This window comes from Rhinolophus ferrumequinum, chromosome 19, assembly GCF_004115265.2.
Source record: "Rhinolophus ferrumequinum isolate MPI-CBG mRhiFer1 chromosome 19, mRhiFer1_v1.p, whole genome shotgun sequence".
In the NCBI taxonomy this organism is placed as follows: Eukaryota; Metazoa; Chordata; class Mammalia; order Chiroptera; family Rhinolophidae; genus Rhinolophus; species Rhinolophus ferrumequinum.
This window is the reverse complement of record NC_046302.1, coordinates 22737085-22751548: the sequence shown is the minus strand read 5'-3', so window position 1 is coordinate 22751548 and position 14464 is coordinate 22737085. Positions and strand designations below refer to the sequence as shown.

The 14464-nt window shown below is 38.0% G+C and overlaps 1 protein-coding gene across 3 annotated transcripts in view; it reads left to right on the top strand.

The window, feature by feature from the left end:
- CHST9 (carbohydrate sulfotransferase 9) overlaps positions 1-14464 on the top strand; it is a 247558-nt gene that overhangs the window by 197641 nt on the left and 35453 nt on the right. The gene's annotated exons all lie outside the window — the stretch shown is intronic.

Below are 14464 nucleotides of genomic sequence, written 5' to 3'. Positions count from 1 at the left end.
ATTTCTCCAATTTTTATAAAGCTTTAGAACTGTAGCTAATGTCATCAAACTCGTGTTACCCATATTGAGATCTTAGTTCTGCTTCTGTTTTATTACATTAAATGAAGTTTATGATTTCTCTCCAAACTTATCTCAGATTTTCTTCGTATAAGAATAGGACTTTGCTTCCCTGGCTACAAATGCTTGGGTTGTACATGATTTCCCCTTCCCTTCCTACAGTTGTAATAAGTAAAAGAAATAATATGCATAATAAGAGTGGCTACATTTATACTTCTGAGTTAAATAACTGTCTAATCACTATGTTGTAAACCTAAAACTAAAATAGTATTGTATATCAACTGTAATTGAAAATTTTTTTTTTTATTTTAAAGAAAACAGTCTTAAGGATAAGTGGGGGAAAAAATGGCTACATTTATTGAGCACTTACTCTGTGCCAGGCTCTGTGCTAATTATGATACATGCACTGTGTCACCCAGGCCTCCTGAAAACCTCATGCGGTAGATATTATTCTGATAATCCGCCCTTTAAAAGAAGAAATCCAAGTTTAGAGATGCTAAGTAAATTGAGGTCACACAGCTGGTAAATAGAAGAGTTGGTACTGGAACCCATGTCTGTCTGACACCCACGTCTGTGTGCTTGGTCACTACGTTCTACTGCTACAGGATATTCTTTAAATTGCAAGAGGTGTTTACATTTGAAGAGACACATAAAGAGTTGTTTCACTTATTGTTTTTAATGCTCTTTAAAAATACAAGCTTGAGTCTGTGCACCCAGCACCCTAGGGCTTTGTGAAGTTTTTCCATTTGAACAGCTGGGGGAGCTTGTAGGCAGCTAATCATTTCATTCTCTGTGTTCTTAAAAATAGACCCAACGGCTCAGTAATAAGCACCAGCATTAGCATTATGACTAGTCCCGAGAATGACTTACCAGGCTGCGGAGTTCTAGAAGCTTGGAGAGACTGCCAGGCTTAACTAAAAGTGTGCATTTGGAGGAAGACACAATGCAAAAGTAGCTCCATGGTCTGTGGTGTCCCAGGAAGTGGCAGAGGAGTGATCTTTTAAGTAATGTGCTAGCAAAATGAGATTTTTGTCAAATACTTGAAGGGAGGCAGCATGGGGCAGCGGAAAGCTCTTTATCCTCAGGACGGTGCCTGGTGCTTAGTATGCCCTCAGGATTTACTGAATGAATTGGCAAATTAAATAACTTATTAAAGCCTCGATTTCCTCATCTGAGTGATGAGTGTTTCTCAGAAAACATCAGCCTTAGAGTTTAAAACAAGAAAGCAACAAGTCTTATCATTATAAGATTGATTATGTTGCTCTGGCTTCATTCCATCTCAGTAATGATTTCTAGAAATCTTCAGTTTGTCCTACTTGATCCACAGACACAGGACCACCTACCACCTGCCACCTGCCAGTTCCCCACCCTCACTGCAACAGACACCTTTACAGGTATTTGCTGCAGTGGCCTTGATCTCTGTGCCCAGGTGATATGCCAGCCACCCTCAAGGATGTTGCCATCCTCAGCCCTGTCAGTGCTCAGCTGGGTTGCAGCTGCCCCCAGGCCAAAGCTGACATGTATCAGTGGGTGTCCCCAAGGAAGCAGAGGCCACACTAGGGTTAAGATAAATGAAGGAGGAACTATTTAAAAAGGGACTACTTCCAAAATGTGGGGAAGGAGAGAGAGATCAGACCACAAGAAGTAATGTAGTCACCTCAGGTTCGTGCTGGGAGAGTTGGTACCACCACCCCAGACTGCAGAGACAGGGGCAACTGGGAAGGGGAAATTCTGTAGGCATATGGCTCTGTTTGAATGCCACCTCCTTTGAGAAGATTTTCCTGACACCCCCCCCAGGCCTACATTGACCTCCTTCCCTACTGTTCTGATTGCATTCTGCCTCTTTCCTAACAATTGTGACATTGGAATTGTGCGGCTTGCCTGCTAGACTTTGAGGAGGGACTGATCCTATCCTTTCATCTTTGTATTCCCCTGTATCCAGCCCAACACCAGCACAAGGCACACAGACTTTCAAACGTGTATTTTGCATGGTTGAACAAATGGATGAGCAAATGAAAGGCTGTCCTAATGTGCAAAAAAGAAAAGGCACATTCAAAGCCCCAGCCATGCCCTCTTATCCAAAACAGAAATATCGTTCTCTTTAAATCGATGCAGTAAATGTTTCTAATAAAATGTTAAAAAAAAAAATGAAAGAAAGAAAAACCAGATGTGTCTAAACTAAAAGTGAATATCACCTCTCTCCCACCAGGACCTACATATAAAGTGGTCAAGTACATCGCCTCTGACTTCTTTATTTGTATGTAAATATACGTAGCTTTTAAAGCAGATTAGTTACACACACTGTTCTGAGCATACAATGATGATATTGTTCTGTATGGTTACATACAGATTGACTTTGTTATTTTTATTAGCAGCACAGAGTTATGCCTTTCCAAGCATGACAATGAAGGCAGGAAAGGAATAATGGCAGGCTCGGAAGTCAGGAGGTTGGGCTCAGCACTTCCCAGCTCCATAATCTCAGCTCCCTTAATTTCTATAAGCCCCAGTCTTCATCATCTGCACAACTGGAGATGACAATAGCCTTATCTCAGTAAGAGGGTTGAGTAGACTAAGCGAACAACAGTGCGTGTGATGTGCCTCACAGAATACTGGTATATTGTAAGTGCTCACTAAAGACTAGCCGGTGCAATCGTTAGCTCACCGTTTTCCTGCCTAAACCTTATAAATGAGTAACGGAAAATGACAAGTTAGGAAAAATATTTACAAAATGAATGACAGGCAAAAATTAATATTAATAAGAGAAAGCGAAATGTTCTATTAGAAAAGGGAGCCAGAGAGATGAACAGAAGAAATATCAACACCCTATAAGCATATTAAAATGTTCATCCTCTCTGATAACAAAAAATGAAAGGCAAAACCATAGGACTGCATAAACAACATGTTTCCTAAAAAGTTGCCAACAGCTTTTTTTAAACGGAGTGTACAGAAGTGCTAAGGCTCCTAGGAATAGTCTTAGTATTAATAGCAGACACTTAGGAAAACTCTTTAATCCATCTAGTCCACTTCCAGGAAATTGTGCTAAGGAAGGGTCATGGATGTGTGAACACTCCTCACAGTGTTGCATATGATAAGATCTCCTTCCTCCCCCCAAAAAAACCACTAAAATAACTTAAACATCTCAAAATGGAGATTTAAAGAAGCTTTGGTACATTTAAAAAATACTATGTAGCCATTCGAGATTATGTAGATTGAGAATATTTAATGACATATAAAGATTATTCGTAATATATTCTATGAACAAAAATTTCTTCAATTTATGTGTTAGATGATACCATTTTTGAGAAAGTAAGAATAAAATATCTGGAATGGTGTACCACACATGTTAACAGGTCTTTTTTACAGGTGGTAGGATCACAGGTAATTATAGTTTGCTTTTTTCATCTGTATTTTATACATTTATTTTTTTTTCATATTTTAGATATGACCCTAACTTGGGTAAAGAGAGATGATGGAATGGGCAAGACAGTGAAAGAAGACAAATTGGCATCTTAAATTCTTATTTGTACAGAACACTTGGGTGTGTTTAAATGTAAGGAGAAATATTTTGATGTAAGCACTCATTATAGCACTCCAGCAGAATTAGTACTATTTGCCTATACCATAAAACTCTAAAAGTTTATGTTCTCTGTTTTTTCAAAGGAAAAAAGAAGAAGAATGGGACATTCTAAAACAGAAAATCATATAACAACTCCTGTATAAAATGGTTTAGGGCTTCATGGGTTTAAGTTACTTGTTTAAATTATTACTTTCCTAGCAACAACTAAACTTGACAGGAGTATACGTTTTCCAAGTGGAAGGGAAAGATGATGAAAGAAATTATTCTGTCACCATTATGAAACTGAAGTATCATCACATTTTCTTGCTAAGCAAGAAAATGCTGAGTTTTAAAATCCAAAAATCTTTTCTTACACAAGCAAGAAACTAGAAATCAATTGTGATTCAAATGACTAATAATTTCAAATGACTCTAATTTTAATGATGTAAAATGACTATCTGATTAAAAAAGAATGTTCTGTGGTTCAACCATAGACTATGTTCAACTTTGTTATTTCTACCCTTTCCTGGGTGTTAAGAAAAGATTCCCAGCACAGAAGTGATTTTAAGACACCTCCCTATGCTATCCTACCACTCTCCCCACTCCAACCCGCGTCACGTAGAGGCGATTCCTCAAAATGCCAAAAATATATATAGAAGAGCAAGGGAGATGAAACAAAAGCATTAAAATCATGAGTCTATCCAGTTGGTATTGTACGGGAAAGTATCTGGTATATTGATACTGGGAAAATGGTGCCACATGGAGCCAAATGTTGCCTGTTTACATTTGGTTTCTGGTGCCTGAACCACAGGCGCCCACCACATGCCACAACGAGACCCACTGATCTTCCTAAGGGACCATTGAAAAAGGCATGGCCTTCCTTCTTTCTCTCCACGGAACAGAAATCTACACTATCCAAACAAGCTCTTTGGAGGTATGTTTACATCATGTACAAAGAGCTGGGAGACTAACAATTACAGCACATTAACAATCCGTTCAGCTAGTTCTAGCCTTAAGTGGGTGAGTGTTGATGTATGGAAAAGATGTAATTGAAAAAACACCCATATGTTGCTCTAGTCTCTACAGACTAGAGACAGTCTGTAGTCTCTAGTACTCTAAAAATTAGCTGAGAAGAATAACCAGCTGTCTCAATTCAGTGTTGTTGTTTTTTTAAAAATCTTGCTTGAAATTGAAAGAAAAAAAAACAGCACCCCATTTCAAATATCTCTATTAGATTGCTTTTTAAATAAAAGCTAATATTTCTCACCACTTCCAAAATTTAGGGGGGATGGGGCAAAGCTCACTTTTAGAAAGAATGTGGATCCTACTATAAGTGACGTTGTGTGGTCCAGTGTGTAACATTGATTGATTATGTCATTTACAGTTTCCTGGACTATATGCTAAGGCCAGTTGAGCCATCACTAAGGATTATTAGAGACTAGAATGTATGGGATCTGCAAATTTAATAAGCAATTAACAAAATCAGTGGTTTTGAGACAGATAATGAATATAAAGGAAAGAAGATAAATTTAACGCTAAAATATTAGGTATGTTAAAAAATTTATTCTGACACTTACCATGGTAAGGCTTTATTTAGGACTGTTCCAATAGGGGCATCATAATAGAGGAGGAAGGTTGGGCTCAACTCCTAATATCAAAAGGATACATGGGAATTTAAAGCATATGAGTAGAGTGTCGGGGTCAGTGGATGGGCAGTTACTAAGAGGGGACATCACGGGTAGGGGGATTCTTCCTGAACTGACCTAACAGGATTCTTGCTACAACAGTCCAAGGATTTAGACGTCAAAGGTGGGGGATGAGAAACTTGATCAGATCTCAAGGGTGATCGCATATCACGTGAGGGAGGCCGCTTGTTAAACTTACTTAGCAGGATTCTTGCTAAGACTAGGTAGGCCGAAGACAGGATGAAGTCAACTTCAGGGCCTAGTGGAGTAGGTTCAGAGAAGACTGACTCAAGTGTGATCAAGGAGAGAGTCTTTCTCAGGAGCCATATCGTATTTCACCCTAAGGAGTATCAAAAGGGAAGCAGGAGATTGTGCACACCTTTCCTCTCAAACCACGTTTTGCATGAGAACCAGAAGCGGCTCACTAGAGAGGCACTGACTTCTCATGGGAAGACCCACAGCCATTGTCTCACCTGGTCCCTCCACCCCCACTTCACTGGAGCAAAAGAAGCAGGATTCTTTCTCCTGTGCAGTGTGTCAGTCTGGGAAACAGAGGCCAAAAACAGGATGCAGACATATGCCTATGCATTTACGATAAAAATAGGAATCCACACATTTTAATTTGTATTAATTGTCTGAGCAAAACTTCTAGACTATTTGTTAAATTTAAATGTGACTACTTTTTCTTATGGTTTGACATTGAAAATACATCTTATTCCTAGTTCTCTTCCATACTCTCTGATCATTAGAGAACAGAATACTTCGTTGTCTTGAAATCTATTGTTATTCTTCTTAACCCCATTCAAAACAGTTTCCATCTAGAGTTGAACAATCTGGTTTTATTATCCTTCGCCAGTGAATCCTGTGATACACGAGAATGAGAAATGATGCCAGGTATAGTGTTCAGCCCTTTATATATGTTAACTCATTGAAATACCAAAAATGATTCTGTAAGTATGTTTGTTATCACTATTTTACAAATGAGGAAGCTCAGAGAGGTTGCTACTTGCCCAACGCCACCCAGACAGACAGTAAAGAAACTGAGATTCAAGTCAAGACATTTTTTTTTAATTAAATGTATCGGGGCACATTGGTTACTAAAATTACATAGCTTTCCAGTGCAATTCTAGAATACCTCATCTATATATTGCATTGTGTGTTCATCACCCAAAGTCAATTCTCCTTCTATCACCATATATTTGACCCTCTTTACCCTCTCCTGCCTTCTCCATCCCCACTTAACCTCGGATAACCACTAAATTTTTGTCTGTGTCAATGAGTTTTTGTTTGTTTATTTGTCTTGTTCGTTTGTTGCTTTCAGTTTTATATCCCACATATGAGTGAAATCATATGGCTCTTGACTTTTTCTGTCTGCCTTATTGCACTTAGCATGATAATCTCAAGATCCATTCATGATGTCGCAAATGGCAGGATTTCATCTTTTCTTATTGCCATGTAATATTCCATTGCATACATGTCCCTCATCTTCTTTATCCAATTCTCTATCGAAAGACACTTCGGTTGTTTCCATGTCATGGCCGCTGCGAATAAGGCTGCAATGAACACAGGAGTACATATATCTTTACAGATAAATGTTTTCAGATGTTTTGGGTAGATACCCAGAAGAGAGATTGCTGGGTCATATGGTAATTCTATTCTTAATTTTTGGAGGAAATTCCATTTTGTTTTTCATAGTGGCTGTACCAGTTTACATTTTTTACCAGCAGTGTATGAGGGTTCCTTTTTCTCCACAACCTCTCTAATATCTGTTATTCCTTCTCCTGTTGACAATAGCCATTCTAACAGGTGTGAAGTGATATCTCATTGTGGTTTTGATTTGCATTTCCTAATAGCTAGTGAAGCTGGACATCTTTTCATAAATCGGTCAGCCATTTGTATGTCTTCTTGGGAGAAGTTTACAGTACTTTCCCCTTATCCATGGCTTCACTTTCCACCTTTTTAGCTACCTGCTGTCAGCCACGGGCATTAAATGAAAAATTCCAGAAATAAACAATTTATAAGTTTTAAATTGCACATCATTCTGAGTAGTGTGATGAAAAGTCTCACTGTCACACTCTGTCCTGCCCAGGACAGAGGATGAATCATCCCTTTGTCCAGAGTCTCCACTTGTTGGTCACTTCGTAGTCTTCACAGTTACCAGATTGACTATCATGGTATCACAGTGCTTATGTTCAAGTAACCCTTATTTTTTACTTAATAACGGCACTAAAACTATTCGCATAACTTTTATCACAGTATATTATTCTAATTGTTCTATTTTATTATTAGTTATTGCTGTTACTCTCTTACTGTGCCTAATTTGTAAATTAAACATTATTATAAGTATATATGCAAAGGAAAAACCAGTATATAAAGGGTTCGTTCGGTACTACCGGTGGTTTCTACCGGCAGTACATTTACTGGGGGTCTTGGAGCATAACCGTTGAAGATAAGGGAGAACTACAGTACTTGTTCTCACTCTTGACCATTACTAAAATCAGCTATGTCATTAACTTGGTTGGTGTCCTTAGATAAATCCTAGACTTTCATAAGCTCTGGTTTATAAATAAGGAAATGAGCCTAAGTTTCTTCTGCTAGAACTTGCGATTGCCTTTATGATATTGTGATTTATAATAAGAAATATATATTTGGTCTTTGTCCCTGTTCCTGGCACAAAGCTACTGAAACCTTTGGAATTTCCTGAGTTATGAAAGCAATGAAGTTATCTTTTGTTATGTTAATGAGATGGTTACCTAAGGATGAGGGCTGGTTGCCAGGAGAACCAAACTTATGACTAGAGGGTTGGAACTTTCAGTCCTACTCCCCTGACCTCTGGGTAGGGAAAAGGGGCTGAAGGTTGAATCAATAGCCAATGGCCAATGATTTAATCAACTGTGCAAATGTAAGGAAACCGCCACAAAAACCCAAAAGGATGAAGTTCAAAGAACTTCCGGATTGGTGAACATGTGGAGGTACTGGAAGAGTGGCTCACCCACAGAAGGCATAGAAGCTCTTTTCCCTCTTCCCATACTTTGCTGTATGCATCTCTTCCATCTGGCTATTCCTGAGTTACGTCCTTTTATAATAAACTGGTAATCTAGTAAGCAAAATGTTTTTCTGAGCTCTGTGAGTCATTCTAGCAAATTAATCATACTAGAGGAGGCAGTTATGGGGACCTCTGATCTACAGGTGACAACCAGAACTTGAAACTGGCATGGGGGTGTGGAGAATGGGGAGGCAGAATGAGACTGTTCTTGACCTGTGAGATGTGATGTTGTCTCTGGATAGATAGTGTCAGAATTGAGTTAAATTTGTTGGATACCCAATAAGTATCTGCAGAGAATGGAGTAATTGTTTAATGTGTTAAAGGAAAAACACACATTGGAATTGGTGTCAGAGTTGTAGCCTTTGACTCAGGTCCAGAAGCAGTGAGAACTTAAGCTCTGAAACCAAACTTCTAACTTGCTACTTCCCGATAGTAAACCCTTGTGTTAGCTTAGAGATACTGTCTCTTACTCACTGCAGATGATGTAGAATTTGCATTCCATTATCAAATTATTCAAATAAAATAACAACTGGTTCCCAGAGTTCTAATTTGGCATTTCTTTCCCTCTCTCCACTTTAAAAAGTGTCTTACATCCTGTAGCTGCCCCTGTCATCTCTCTGCAAAAGATCGCCTTTCCTGAGCTTACTTTCTGCCTCCTCCAAGATGTCTTACTGGTATTTGAAACTTAACAAAAACTGAACTGAGATCATTGTCCCACCTCTACCCTTACTTACCAAATTTACTTCTTTAAACCAGCCCTATTTCCTTTACATTAAGAATATCTCCTCCCAAGTACCCACCCTTAAAATGTCAATCATCTTCAACTCATTTTTTTTCACTGTCCGATTGCCCCAACCCCTCATCTGAATTGTTAAGTCCTTTCTACTCACACCATGTGTCTCATATTCACCTACATTCTTCCATCTCCTTACCGGTATCTCCCATCTTCAAGCCATAGCCTGGTTAGATTAATCTTAAAACACTTTGATCACTGTCTGGCTCAAAATCTTATAGAGCTCCACACCAAATAAATGTCAAAATCTCTCCTCAAATATTCAGAGCTGTCCATGATATTCATCCATCATGGTATGATTTTCCCTGTCCCTATTATTTGCTGATATACAGACTACACTTTAGTCAAGCAGAACTATTTACTACTTCCTATACATGCCCCATGCATTTCCCGGTTCTGTGCTTTTGCTCATGCTTTTCCTTCTGCACAAAATACCTTTCCTCCAATCTTCTTCTGTTAATATCCTACCCAAAGTAAATGCTATCTCCTCCATGAAGCCTCCCCAGGTTCTCCCACCAAATGTGACCTCTTCACTTTTTTATTTGTATCAATTCTATGTAGATATTCAATCTCCCTTACTATTTTGTAGGGCCAAAGAACTTAAGTAACTACAAACAAATTTAAAGAAGTGATTTGTCAAATACCATACAGATTACTTGATAGAGGCAAAGTAAGGACTACAAAAGTCTGCAAGTGAATCCATCACTGTGTCTCCTATATCAGGACTTACCTTTTCTTCTGAACCCCCGTCACCCATTTCATTTCCTCAACTCCCCAATACCTACCTCTGGCAACTACCAGTCTGTTCTCTGTATCTATGAGCATGGTTTGGGATTGTTTATTTTTTAGATTCCACATATAAGTGAGATCATACATTACTTGTGTTTCTCTGTCTGACTTATTTTACTTAGCATGGTGCCCTGAAGATTGATCCATGTGTCACAAAGGGCAAGGTTTCATTCTCTTTTTTGGCTGAATAATATTCCATTGTATCTGAATTCTACATTTTTTTACTCACTCATTCATTGATGGACATTTATTATAGGTTGTTTCCTATAAACAATTCTGGCTATTATAAATAATTCTGCAATGAACATAGGAGTGCATATATCTTTCTGTGTTAGTGTTTTTGCTTTCTTTGGCTAGGTATCCAATAGTGAAATTGTTCGATCATATGGTAGTTCTATTTTAATTTTTTGACAAACCTCCATACTGTTTTCCATAATGCCTGCACCCAATTTACAATCCCACCAACAGTGCACAGGGTACCCTTTTTTCCACATTCTTACAGACACTTGTTATTTCTTTCTAGTCATTCCAACAAGTGTGAGGTGATAGCTCATTGTGGTTTTGATTTGCATTTCTCTGATGATTAGGGATGTTGAGCATTTTTTCATGTACCTGTTAGCCATCTGAAAGTCTTCTTTGGAAAAATGTCTATTCAGATCTCCTGCCCATTTTAAAATCAGATTATTTGGATTTTTGCAATGGAGTCATATGCTATTTTTATATATTTTGGATAATAACCCCTTATGAGATATATGATTTGCAAGTATTTTCTCCTATTTCATAGGTTGAGTTTTCATTTTGTTGGTGGTTTCCTTTGCTGTGTAGAAGCTTTTTAGTTTGATGTCACCTCAGTTATTTAATTTTGCTTGTTGTCTTTGCTTTTGGTGTCAGATCCCAAAAAATCATCTCTAACACCTATGGCAAAGAATTTACCACCTATGTTTTCATTTCTACTATATCAAAATTTAAATATCTTTTGACCTAACTATACAATTTACCAATAAATTCCTTACGGCTTCATGATTTCATGTTGTTCCTTTTTTTGTGTGCTCATCATGTTTTCTCTACTTTACCTCTGTACCTAGCATATTGTCCAGAATAGGAGTGCATTAAAATATCATTATAGATCAAAAGGGTGAGTTTTACTAAAGTCAAAACATATCCAGGCTTGGGGATGATCTGAAATTTTTTTGGCCTGAAGACGGTAGCTATTGAGACCTCATCCATTCTTTTTTACTTAACCAATTTTTTTTGAGTGGTTCAAGTTACATATTTAAGGTCATAAAATTGGAAAATGTAATTGAATACCCCAAATATTTTTGTAGATAAGGAAAAGAAGACAGCCATCTCTATCTCTATCTCTTGGGCTGAATTAAATTTCATTTGACTATAGATTGTTAACTCAATCTCAAATTATGTAACTGTGATTGAACCATCACTCAAGCCCCTTCACACATCCTAGAATGAGCTAAGAAATAAATAATCAGCAATTTAATTTTTCAACTCATAGCCATAAAATGTACGTAGGTACTTTTCTGCCTCTCTCGCACAGGTTTGTGTGTGTATACACACAGACCTGCATGCTCACAATACGCAATCCACACATACACACTCAAGCACTTGCACCACTGCTATCGTTGAAAAATGGAGACCTGCAGCTCCAGAGGGAAATTTTCTGATGGTGGTAAAGAATTAAATCATTCATTATGGTGCCAATAATTGTTATTATTATTGTCATTATTATCTAAAGTCCAGATTTGGTGCTTGGCTTTTTCTGCAGTAAAGTTATAAATAAATAATATCAATTTTAAAAAATATCAAAAGATCAAGGAAGTAGCTATATATGACACCTCAAGATTCTTGTTTCTAGATAGCTCTCAGAGGGGGATAAACAACAACTGATAGCACTCTTTGGGACCAAGTGGCAAGATAACATGTCTGTCCTATATATATATATATTAGTATGTGTTCTTATTAGCCATCTGTCATCGACAAAGACTGACTTCAACCAACACTTTATATAAAACTCATTTTCTAGACAAAGAAACTGAGGCTTGACAGAGAATGAAGTATCAGCACAGAGAGAGAGGATCCTGAGCTCCCATAATTCACTTAGCCGCTAGGTTCCCGCACTTCTCATCCTTTTTCTTCTCAGTGTTTCAGGGCATTGTTCCTTCAGTTTGCACTAAGTTGGTTGGAGGTAGGCACCATAGGTTTGATTGATACAGCAATTTGCATCTCAAGGCGTCGCTCGATAAATACAGTGCAATGAAAGGCTACTCTCTCACAAGCCAATTTCCCCCTCTGGGCTGACTTTAGAAGCTCATTGATGTCACTTCCTTCCTCAGTCAGCAAGTGAATTTTCTTTAATTCTCAAGACCAGCTGTCCATGCTGTCAACAGAAAGTTATTAAAATTCCTTTAAAGTGAATAAAAATAGCCTAAAAGCAAATGTACTTGGAAACAGGAAAGAATCAGTATGCAAAGTCCACAAACCTCTGAGCAAAATAATGTTGATCCAACCAGAGATTTGAAACATTGTATATTCAAGATGCTAAAAAAAAATAATTAAAAGATGCTAAACCACATACTTCTTAATCTTTTATTAGCAATGCCTTATGCAGTTGAAATTTATCCCCTAAATTCCATTCCTGGTTTTCAAGTATGATTTGAATAAATTTGGGGATGACTTAGATTTTCCCTGCAGTGGGATTCCCTCCTTTTTTCTTGTATCAGCCGGGGAACGTCTATATCTCCACCAGGCTAAGACTATCCATAAGCAAGAGAAAAATATTATCATTAGCAGCAATCATAACTATTAGGGCCACAAAGTCATTATATAATTATGTATTTTAATTTATGAGAGTTTTAAGAGCTCAAGGGAGGAGATCATTTTTCTCATATTTAAATAGCTGTAACTCACAGAAATGGTCTATCTGGCTCCCGAGTCCCCATGATGAACCAATTGTCTTACCTCAGTACCTGGAAAACTGCTTGCTGCCTTCTCAATCAGCCCTCGCCTCATCCCTCAATCCCCCAGCAGGGCTCGTACCTTGTTCCTTGCGTTGTATACAAGCTGGTACCTAAGTCTCTCCAAAACATGGATATATTCCCCACTACTTATATCACCAACAGTCACCCACCTCTTCCTTATTTGGGCAGGTGCCATGAATTCTGGGCTCACTCTGACCTTGTGCCAAGAAAAATTGCATCTGGTTTGTGTTGCCATTCCAAGACACAGCCCAGGTTTGTGTCTTAGGTTTCTACTTACAACTGAGGCTCTTGGGTTATGCCTGCCCTGCTGGCCCCTGCCCACCTCAGGCCCCTAATTACAGATAATACACAATGCAATTAAAAAGAAGCCTACGTATATATTCATTGTAGCTGTTCTAAGCAACCTTATTTTACTAAATAGTAGTTTAGCGAAAGAAAAGGGTAGAAATTTGGGTAAATTCACACTAAAAGCACGATTAAAATAGTACTGATCTTCAGGGAAAGTGTAAAACATGATATTGTAAGTTATCTAGAATTAACTCTCCGTCTTCTTCCACTTCAATTCCCACAATTTTGAACACTTATTGTGTTCCTAATACAGAACTGGGATACCACAGACGTTGACCGAATAAAATAGAAGGTGAAAAAAGACCTTTGACATAATCACGGTTACTAGAACACTAAAATTCTTGGAAAAATCAATTGGGAACTAATATAAAAAGGACTGCTAGCACAAAACCAAGTGTTTCATATGGTCCAGAATTCATCAGTAGTCAACTTCATGCCCTAATATGGTCCATCTAATGATTTTGAACCCATGAAGCTTTTCCTTTTACTACGGAGCCAGAGCCAAAAAGTGCTAACTTAAAATGTGAGGTGAGAAGGAAGTGGATGTGGCTATAAAAGGAAATTGTGAGGGATCCTTGTGGCAATGGAAATGCTCTATCTCGACTGTGGCAATGTCAAGTACCCTGGAAGTGATACCATGTTATGGACCTTCCAGATGTTACCGTTGGGAGAAACTGGGTACACAGGATTTGTCTGTGTTAGTTCTTACAAATGCACGTGACTGCACAATTATTAATGAAAATTTTAAAAAGATGTGTTTAATAAAATGTATATCTCACACCAAGATGCTCACAAGCAATGCCACAAAATTTCTTCTTTCCTCTCTTTCCTGGTGGTTTGTTGGGTATTTATTATTACTAAGGATTATTTTCCTTCTATGTAAGCCATGCATGACATTGATCACTTTCAGGCTATTATTACAATGATTAAGGTTTATTATTTTAGAGTCCTTATTATTTTTCCCCATGTTGGCTTCATACGTTACTCTGATTTGTTTCTTTCCTGATCAAGATACCATTTAAAGAACTGTTGGCTTATACTTTAGTTCATCTCTGGCAGTACTATTACAACAAGGCATAACCATGTCTTTATCATATTCACAGGTAAGAGAACAGTTTTTAAAAGTAGCACTTCTGCCATCGGCCCCTTTAAATCTCCTGTGTAGTCAGTCCTCAAGGTTGCATGAGCTCAGTGGTA